Raw genomic sequence first — 9,689 nt, forward strand, 5'->3', positions numbered from 1 at the left:
TGTCTACTAATCACCTCTCAACCAACACAATCAACACAACTAATGCAATCCTCAAACACTTGCTAACATACAAAGATTATGCCTAAACACATAAGTACTCAATCTCATCTCACTCAATTAATCTTCTAAATAAGCATGGACCCATAACCAATGGCATTCCTATCAATCTTACCTACTCACACAAGCAAGCAATGCGTCATGGGCAAGTACATTAATCTAACCCTCTTACTAATCAAACCCACAATGCTTAAGCAAGTTCTATCTACCCATAAATGCAATAAGCAAGTAACTCATGAATGCAAGGCAAGCAAACAAGCAACGAATGCAATGATGCATAAACCCACACCTTCACTACTAACACTCAAACCCACACATTCAATGAAAGAGAGCCCCTAAACACACATAAGCAATAAGCAAGACAACTAATTAACTATACTCAAACCCACAAGCTCCATTACTAGCTCAAGCATGAATAGGAAAGAGAGAAACATCAAAGGGCTTCAATGCCCACATTAACATGCAAGCAAGCTTAAACGAATCAACAAAGCTTAATACAAAGAGATTAAAGAGAAGAGAGAACACACAGCTTCATTGCATTAACAAGCTTATGGCTATGGAAGCCATAGCTCCAAAGATTACAAGGTAGTGGAGAAGATGGGAGAATGGGAGTACTAGAGTGCTCTTTGCCAAGTTCCTCAATAGCTCACTCAACCCAATGATAAGTGGATCCACATCTTCTCACAAAAGTGACTTATATAGAGTTTTTACAAAGTTGCTCACACTTGACCGGCCGGCTAAATAAGGCTAAACCCTAAACTTACTTGCATTACATCTTGGAACTCACTTGAGCCCGTTTTACTGACCCATAACAATTACAAAGCATTCTAGTGCCCATTTACACATTCGCGTAATCGCAGCATAAATGTTTTGATTACACTTAAATTTGTTGTTCTTAGCTTGAGCATCCATTTGATGAACTTGAGTGCTCAAATTGAAGGTATTAATGTTATCTTCGCAACGAACAAACCCACATGTCCATTCGAGTCCGTATGCTCCATTTTTAGCTAAAAATAGCTAAAATCTATTTATGCTCCTGTTGTTAAGCATGCACATCCACTTGATGAAGTTAAGTGCTTGAGTTAATGTTGGCATCATAGACTTCGCATCGAACCCAAGACCACTCCATTCCGACTTTGTTCGAGGCTCCAAATAGATAGCTTCCGTTTTAGATACTTTCGTATTTTGGCATAGTCACTATCCCCATTTTGGCATTCTTGACTCTTTAACTATCTTTACTCTTTCACCATGCTCTATGCTTCTATTCCTGACATTCTTGAGTTTTGTTCCGGCACTGTTCCGGCATTCCCGGAACATTCTCCCTTTCCTAAACTGCATACATCCTTGGGTGCGATAGAAGCTGCAGTTCACAATGGGAGACAAGTAAAGCTTCATATTGAAAAAGAAAGAAGAAATCAATAATTACAATGCTACAAGTGAGCATGCAAGTGAATGGTGCTGGTTTAAGTTTTAATAAAGTGTGTAAAATTTTTAGAGTTAATAGTAGATCTAAGGAGGAAAAGAACTAAACATATCTATGTAAAGTCAATGCACTTGGATGCATTGGGTTATGACCGTAGTCTTAGTTTCCTGTGAGTACATAAAGTATCCCTGGATTGCATTCGAACTTCTAAAAATAGGTGCTAATGCTTTCAGATTCCTATTTTAGTACATCTCTAGTATAGTGTGTGTGCACGATTTTTTATATTTTTAAAATTTTTCACATTTGACTTTAACATATACCCCATAAAAGTGAGAGCATCGGCCCCTTGTTACCAAAGGTCCTACTAACAAAAATAATGGCGATATAGTCTTATTAGTCGCTTGGAAACTAGGGTCTATTTCAAGGAATCTAGGGCATCGGTCCAAGGTATACTAGTTACCTAGGAACCTACCAAGAATATCGTAGGGCAATAGACGCCAGGTTATGTCTTTTGTTTTGCAATATTTTTGTTTTGTGTGTGTGTGTGTTTTGAAGAGATATTAATGAAAAATGAATCATACATTCCCCCCTAATTTTAGATTTAAGAATGCTACTAAAGATAGTTTTATGCAAACATAGGTGCTAAGCACTTGGCATACTCCTTGTGCATCTTTTATACAAGGTATCTACATAAAAATGTTTAAAATTTGTCTTCTAAGAGTCTAGGACTAAAACCCATTTTTACACCCAAAATAAAACTAATTAGCTAGTGTAGTGGCTCATGCATAAAATTGAAACCTGTTCTCTTTGAAGACTCGATGTAGTGGTACACTTCTTCGATCACATTGCTGAATCGTTCCTGTCCCAGAATTGTTTGCATTTGTTTGCACCTCTCCCGGTTCTTGGATATATTGGTAAATTGATGGATAATGTTTTTGCTTTCTCTGACATTGACAGTCTATAAAATTCCTGAAAAAAGAAAGAAAAAGAAGAACGAAGTAAAAGAAATTTGAAGTGGTGCTAGTTTTCACCAAATGTATCCAAGGGAAAAAACCCAATGGGTACCCTCAACTTGTAGTTCTTAGTATGGAGTTATTGCGGGAGAGATCTTTAAGACCGTGTCCTACTATGCTTTCGTGCAAGGGTGGAAGCAGAAAAGTGTGTCGAATGCATGTGTTCAAGAGTTAAACACCCCATATACTTTCAAAGGATTTGACAATGATGTAAACAATATGTTGTGCAAGAAAAGAGTAATGAAGGATTATTCTAGGAGTGAATGTAGCACATGGAGCACTTGGAAGCACTCTAATAGCTCCCAAACTCCTAAAACAGGTTTTTGTTGAGGAGGATTACTCTTTAAGTACCTACAAATCATCTGTAGGTGAGTCCCTACTAGTGGATATCAATTTGAATATGTACTTCACCTGTAAGAAGATGTAGTTAATTTGTTCTTTAGTGGTACCATGTGTGGGTGACCTAAGAAAGAGGCTTTTTCCATGCTTGGTTAGAACCACTCTTCAAAATGATGGAATTTGGAGTTAACATGTCTCCAAAATAGCTAAAACCATCTTGAAACTGACCGTTTTTACCCAGTTCTGTATGTATACTTTCACTAATTTTGAAAATTTTTTGTTGTGCTAAGAAGCCTTAAGCTGGCTTCACTCCCTGCTTCCTACATTTGGTCAACTTGGCCAAGGGTGTGCTTAGAAGAGCATGATGATTTGACATCAATAAGACATTGGTAGCAGTGTTGTAGATGATTTTCTGCTAGCTTTCCTACCCATAAAGAATTAGCAAATGAAATCCAAATTGGATGAGGTTTGATTTGCATGTCCAAAAACACTGTGATAACAGATCTAATATGCTAGACACCTTGCAAAATAATTGTAAGAATTATCCCATCATCCTGGATATAGGCAGTTGGCAAGGTGTGACATTTTTGGATGACCTCGCTGAAAACTGATGCGAACCCTGATGAGAGGAACTCTGATTGATGGGCTCATTCACATGCATGTATCTCAGCATCCCAAGATACTCTCAACCATCTGTGAAAGAAAGTTGACCAGTGTGTCACTTGGGAGACAGAAGATTGTGTGGAAAGCCCCTTGTTTTTAGCGTTTTTTGGACACCAGTATGAACTAAATCAAGTGGCGTGATGACCAAATGGATATCGATTGAGAATCCCTTTGGTAGGCATGATCTTTAGGGGATCCATAAGTGATGGTAAAATCAGCTCCAAAAATTATTTCCCAATGATCAAGTACTGGCCCCTTTTATCTTGGCAAAAACTGTGGCCGAAGAGAAATGTGATACAGTCACAAACGATTACCGGCCATGTTGCTCACCCTGAAACAAATATTAAATGAACTTCAAATTGAATAAGATTAGATCCTGGCATTTTTAATCACTTTGAGAAGAAGGTGATAAGGTTAGATCTACTTTTGGACTTTTGCACAAATTATCCCAGTGCCTTGAAAATAGGTGTTTGGCCAATTGTGGCAGTTTCAGATGACCTCACTGAAAGCTCGTGTAAAGCTAGAGGTAATGAGATCCAAATTGGAAGCTGATTTGCACGCATGCTTTAGACACTTCCAAGAGGGTCTAGAGCCTTTAAGGTTGTTAGTTACCCATTTTTTCTTTTCCGTATCGCAGTTCTAGTGGAAAAATACTCCATTTTTCACTGGTTTTTCAACAGTATGTGACTAAATTGAATGGCGAGAGGACCAAATGGATGCCGATTGAGAATCCCTTTGGTAGGCATGATCTTCAGGGGATCCATAAGTCATGGTAAAATCAGCTCCAAATTTTCTTGCTCAGTGATGAATTACCAGCCGCTTTAGTGTGGCCTATAATTATGGCCGAAATTGACACAAAATTTGAGCGTATATTGATTTTATCGAATGTTGCAGTTGATATTTTCTTGCTGTTTTTGTGTACTCTCGAGTGCTCTGGATGTTCAAAATTGTTCCTAATGCATGTATCTTGATTTTGATACCCCAAATGCACTCATAGTCTATGCATGTCTAAAGAAATTGCAGTGCACGTAGGAGCTATGGGTCCTAGAGACGTTAACAGAATGACTGACAAGTATGAAGATGAAAGCAGTCCGACCGTTAAACCGTCAAGTGGCTTTTGTAGATGAGGATACTGATCTCAAACTCACAAAGTATATCCTAACTTACCTTCTCCACCCTCGAGTAGCTAGAAATAGACTTCAACACTTATGCTCACCGCTACCTACATGAGCGACATGTCATAGCTATGCTCAACTCTTCTAACTTGAGATTATTGCACACCAAAAGATGGAAAATAATGAAAGGATTATGTACATGCAAGCCATATTCACAGAGTACATAGGACATGAAGCTCTGGGACTGATTTCTGAGCCCGTTTTGGCTGCAGAGTGCCCGACTCTGACACGTATGTTTTCCAACCCAGTTTGGCTAGTGGCAACTTGGACTTCCTGTTTGTGTCTTGAAGTACACAGAGAGGACTTGATTGTACTTTGTCAAGACTTTATTTACTCCGAGATAAGTGTTAGTAGCAAATAAAAAATTGGAGTGAAGAACTGGAAAGCCTCGACGGTGCTCTTGGTAGTGGTTCTCTCATGTTTGCTTCAGCGGTCGTGATCTTGGCACTTGCTACTGTAGAGCTTCTTTTTGGTATCCACCGTTGTTGCATCGGTGATTTTGGCTTGGAAGTCATTTCAAGCTTGTCTATAGAAGCTCTCTTCGGGACCCACTTTTGTAGCATCTTTGGGTTTGGCTTTGAAGATGTTTGCGGCTAGTTGACCGAAATCTTCTTAGGAACCCACTTCAGTTCTTGCTTGGTGTATCTGTCTGATTGACATGAGACATGGTGAATCTAGTCACTGGCCTCCATTGTTGGGTGGTCTTTAATTTCCATGGTTTTTCTTCTGGAAAACGTTGATGGCTTGATTGGCTTTGAATAAGAGTCTTCGGAATCCACAATAGTGTGTTTTCCTTATAGTATCCTTGTGCTTGGATGAGATCTTCTGGGACAACCCACTCTTGGTAAGCCTTTGATTCTTCTCTTTTTGTAAGGATACATATGAGGTGGCTCTTTCCCTTATCTGATATTTGAGATATGATTTCTTTAGGGATCCAAGTCTGAACGTACTGATCAGGTTGATGAATGGATGGTTGTCTTCTTTGTGGCTTTGAGCTCCTTTTCTTGCGCTTTTGTTGGGTTCTTTGTTGTTGCTTTTGAACTCCAGGTGTTTGAAGATCCATTATGGAAGGCACTTTATATGCTCTGAACTTTGGCTTTGGTAGCCATAACTCCTTGTTTCCTTGGTTGTAGTCTTGTGCTTCTAATGACCGATGACTAGAAATCCAGCCGCTTGAATGTGCGCTTTTTGTTGCTTGGCATTCTACCCACTTGAGCTCATCATCCTTGCATAGTCTTTGTGCTTCTAGCACGTGTTTCGGTATTAAGACTTGTCATGGTTGTCGTCTTTGTTGGGTTCTTGGTGATGGATACTTCGGCTGATAGACTTTATGTTGCCCCTTATTATGAGACTCCTTTGTAGATGAGTCTTTTATTACCCATGAAGAACTTGCGAATGACTCCTTAATGAGCTTATGTGGAACTTGATGTACAAAGGTTGATTGCACTTTAGCTTTGCCTTTTTCATGGTAAGTTGAAGTGTGTGTGGAAGATAGTAACTCCCCCCTTCCTTGGCCTTGCAATGGCTCAAAAGCCTTTCCCACTTCAATGCTAGCATGCTTAGAATGGTCTTCGTGAGTGATCGTAATCACTGGCATCACAAGCTCCTTGAATGTGACCTTCTTTGTTGATTGTTGTACTTCCACTGTGGGAGTTACCATTGCCATTGAAGAAGCATTCCGAAGAGATTGATTCTTGAACCGATTTGGGCTGCTTTGTACTTCTTTCCTGTAAGGGTTACAGAATTTACCTTCACAGTATAGGCATTGTCCTTTTTGTCCTCTTGGTAATCTGTTCGACACATCCAATACCATCCTAGAGTGACATGTTCGGCTGTCCTACATGGGTTGGCAAGATGAAAAGTACAATACATGGGCTGCAATTGTATTTTGACTTTCAAGATTATAGATTCCATGCATTCTCTATCTTGTGGCTCTAGAGGAGTTAGAGTCGGCTTACCCAATGCTTCCCAAACTTCATAGGACACTATGCTTTGACTCCTTTTAGGATCTACGTTTGCAGACACAAACACAATCGTCTTTTCAAACACAAGAGTGATCTTTATATGTGAGTATTTGTTCACTTGGTTTGTTCTTTCCTCTATGACCTTTGAGATAGGCGACATTGGTGCATGGGAATCATTGGTGGCCTGAGTCTTTGCTTGGTCAAAACTCGGTGGAACACCCAATGATGCTCTCAGAGGAGACATAGAAGAAGGATCTTCCCCCTTCCCTGAGTGCTCAATACTCTTAGGAAGTTGTACCATCTCATATTCATTGCCGTAGTCATCCAGAAGAGTTAGCTTCCCATTCCCATGACTAAATCGAGGTAATGGCAACACTACACTTGGTGGATCAACATTTTGACATGCCTTTTTAACAACCTGGTAAAAGTTCCCCTTCTCATCCTCATACTCGTAAGGGTATGTAGAAATCTTGTAAACGAACTGTATTCAGTGTTTTGGTATTGTGCCTAGATTGCTTGATGAGATCTCTGTAGTTTTTGCTGGGGCCAAGATAATGTTGTTGGCAAGGCATTTCCAATTTGCCTCTCTTCAGCGTTATTCTGCAAAGAAACATGACGTTTCCGTTGCATCTCATGAATTTTTCTTTGGTTGGGAGTATGGTCTATTTCATAGTACTCTTCAATAGAGCTGTTATTGTCCGAGTCTGTATCGTCAGAATCCATATAGACCCTCATCATTCGTATAGGGACAATGTCATTGCCATCAATGTCACAAAACTGAGTCTGCTTTGGCACAGCGTAGACATCCAAAGTGGCTAAGACCTGGATCCATTCTTGGGGATCTAATAGGTGCTCAGGAAAGGGTAATGGTGTATACATGTCATCCTTTGAGCATCTCTCACACTTTGATCCGTTAAGGTGAAAGTTGTTGGTTGAAGCACCGCATATCCATAGGTCCACTCTATCCTCTGACATGGAATCCTTTGAGTCCACTCTTCTATTGGTGATTTAGAGACGTCTCTATATTTATGGTTCTTAAGATTGACCCTCGTGAGCGCGCTCTCTTGACGGAGGTACAAATATTTGTAGCCCCTGTCCTGGATCATCTTGAATTTCCTCATGAAAGGCCTTCCCAAAATCACTTCGTAGTTTGTGTTCTTGCCAACGTTCACTATGGAAAATGTATGCTTGTACTTGATACCACTCTTCTATTGGTGATTTAGAGACGTCTCTATATTTATGGTTCTTAAGATTGACCCTCGTGAGCGCGCTCTCTTGACGGAGGTACAAATAATTGTAGCCCCAGTCCTGGATCATCTTGAATTTCCTCATGAAAGGCCTTCCCAAAATCACTTCGTAGTTTGTGTTCTTGCCAACGTTCACTATGGAAAATGTATGCTTGTACTTGATACCACAAGATTCCATAGTGACATTCTCTAGTAGTCCCATAGGATTTTCAAGAGTTCCATCTGCGAGTTGTAGATTCATTCTTGTTCTCCTCAAAGCTAGTGCTCCCCATGACTTCCAGATGGATTTTGTTGCTATACTAACCCCTGTCCTGCTATCTAGAATAGCTATGGATTTCACTTTGTTGATATGCACTGGCAGTGTAGTATTTCCATCATCGCCGTCGTATTGTCCCACTTTGTTGATAGGCACAGGAGTAGGTGTAGAATGCACATTAGAGTGCTCGTTAAAAAGGTCTTTCAGTACCAAGGACCTACGTTCTGTTTCTAGCCCCACTCATGAAAGCTGCTACCTCATCCCAAAGTTCTAGTTTGACCTTTAGCAAGTCTGCTAGTGGAAGGGTAGACGTTATAGGTGCTGACAATAGCGCTTGTAAGTTCAATGTATCTTTATTTTTGGAGCAACTTCCTTATTGATGGCACTCGCATGACTTGGGAATGGTTCTCGTATTCACCTATGTATGATGGCATTGTCGCGAGGGTTTGCTTACACGGTGTTGACGGTGAATCTTGCTCATCTTCTGACAGAGATGCATTGTTGGCTTGTAGACCAGTGAAGTCCAACATAGAAAGAGGTGGGGATATGACATCGGATGTCTTCCCCACATGGTTCCTCACAGATTCCCACATCTTACTAACCAACGCTTCCTCCATTTCAGGGATCTCATCCTCAAAGTCAGCTGTAGTCACTCGCTTCTGAGCTTCAATCACTAGTGGTTTATCAGCAACAAGTACAACCTCTTCCAAAGGTGCAATAATAGATGTTTCGCTTACCTTTTCCACACTTGAAGTGACTCCTTGTATTTCTTCTAAGCTTGGCTTTTGTACAACTGGTCGTCTTTGATAAGCCGGTGGTGGCCCCTCAAAAAGAGTTTGTGTATCCCTAATCACCTCTTGATGGATTGCTAGTCTAATCTTTTTCTCTCGGGGATTTGGGTACTCTTGCAACTTCTTTGACAAATCCCTAAGAGTTGTGATCCTGCTATTGTAAGCCTTGAGAGCCGCATCTAAAACCTCGTTCACCTTCTCGACAAGAACCGATCCTCCCGAGTCCTTCTCAGAATCTGATGCTTGTTTTGGATCATCCTTTTGCTTAGGCTTCAACACTCCTTCAAGCTCCTTTGGAATAGAATCTGGTTCCTCAAAACTCTTTTGCTCAGTAGACTTCTTACCTCGCCTAGTTCTCAGTCATTTCCTCTTTTGTCTGGTCGAGGATGGAGTATCCTCTTGCACTTTTTCTTAAGTAGGGATTTTAGTCCCCTCATCAATATCTATCTGCACATTCTTCTTTTCTTGAGTGCGTGTGACCACTCGCAAAGGAATTCTCTCCTTCTCAACTTCCGACGTATTTGGGGAAGGTATAACATCCACAGATTGGAATGGCATCTTCCCTTTCCCTTTGGTGTCTCTTGGTCTTAACACACAATTCCTTGGAAAGTGTTCCTCAGAACATCCTTCATAATACCTCTCAATAGGCAGATATGGTACATTAGTCTCTGGGGGTTTAATTGCTTGTGGTGGATCTTTATGCAGAAAATCGTTCCTCCAATGGTCCCCTCCGCATTCTAGACAAGGACCCATTTGCGTTT

General features: G+C 40.5%; 1 pseudogene; it reads right to left on the minus strand.

Moving 5' to 3' along the window:
* Positions 1-6,229: 6,229 nt before the first annotated feature.
* On the minus strand, positions 6,230-7,357 carry LOC147431808 (uncharacterized; annotated as a pseudogene).
* Between the last annotated feature and the right edge of the window lie 2,332 nt (positions 7,358-9,689).

The sequence above is a fragment of the Adiantum capillus-veneris genome, chromosome 21 (assembly GCF_014529385.1).
Source record: "Adiantum capillus-veneris isolate H3 chromosome 21, ASM1452938v2, whole genome shotgun sequence".
In the NCBI taxonomy this organism is placed as follows: domain Eukaryota; kingdom Viridiplantae; phylum Streptophyta; class Polypodiopsida; order Polypodiales; family Pteridaceae; genus Adiantum; species Adiantum capillus-veneris.